The sequence below is a fragment of the Austrofundulus limnaeus genome, unplaced genomic scaffold (genome assembly GCF_001266775.1).
Source record: "Austrofundulus limnaeus strain Quisiro unplaced genomic scaffold, Austrofundulus_limnaeus-1.0 Scaffold1463, whole genome shotgun sequence".
Lineage (NCBI taxonomy): Eukaryota > Metazoa > Chordata > Actinopteri > Cyprinodontiformes > Rivulidae > Austrofundulus > Austrofundulus limnaeus.
In genome coordinates, this window is record NW_013953865.1 from 98,504 (window position 1) to 99,796 (window position 1,293).

Here is a 1,293-nt window from a genome sequence, read left to right on the forward strand (position 1 = left end):
CATTCATTCATTCATTCATTCATTCATTCATTCATTCATTCATTCATGTGTGATAGCGCAGTAACTTAGACTTATATTTCACATTTTAACTTGCTCAGACATGCACACAAATGTATAAAAAGTTTGTATGTGTTATATCAAAGAACTTTAAACCTGGCAGGATTAAAATATATAGTTTGTTTAGTTAAAATATAATTTCATCTGTTTGTTGTCAGAGGCTTTAACTAAGGTTTGATGGTGTTTCTGATAGGCTGCAGCCCCCTCTGGTGGACAGAASGACCCCCTGCATGTAAAAATATCAGGAACAGGTTTGGTTTAAAGAAGCTTTATAACATAATTCACAGATAATCAAACAGTCAGTAGGAAATAATCTATCAGCTGATTTAGTCTGAACTGACCTGGTGAACAGGTGGTGCTTTCAGGAGACCTCGGAAGATTTCACATTCAGAAATATTTCTGTGCTGTCATTGCCACCTAATTTTTATAATAAGCAAAAATGTTTCTAAATAAATAGAATTAAAGTGATTTGTAGCAGTTTAGTCGTTTTCTGGAAACATAAACGGTGAAAACGCAGCTGCAGTTTCAGATGTGGAAAGTTCCGAGCAGCACTTGAAGGCATCAGGAGAAACTCATTTCTCTTTTCACGTAATTTAATCATTTTTCCTCAGTAAACATAGAATCTGTGATGGATTCACAGCCTCCTCCAAAACCATGGGAAGGCCGGATTCCCGGGGCTCTGAGCCCGTCCATCAGTTACCGGTAACCGGTCCTGTTTGACTTTATGTTTGTGTCCTTCAGGCGCTCGGCTCCTTGTCAGCTAATGCTAATGCTAATGCTAATGCTAATGCTGTTGCGTACATCGAATCAGAAGTCGCTATAAAACCATGAAAATGTCGAAATAAAAGGTTTTAGGCTTGTTTTAGGTCAAACAGTACCTGTTAACTAGTAGGTAATAAAAGAAAAGTAATAGTAAATAATGCTAAGCAGCTAGCAGGCCTGGTCTGTTGGCCTGTTTTTATTTCTGTTAAACCTCCTTAAAGTTGATCGTTTTGTTGCTTTTAAAACATAAACACTACGTAGAAAACTGTACATTTTAAGAAAAACATTAAGGAGTGGTTATTATCTTTAACAGGCCGTCTTCATGAGGAAGCTCACGAGTATGGCAGGCCGTTTTTACACTTAATCACCTTCACTACAGTTACATTCAGGTATCTGAAATAGTTTTATGATTAGACATATTACTTATTTAAGTGATAGATATATCACATTCAACTAATGTAAATTAAATTGCAG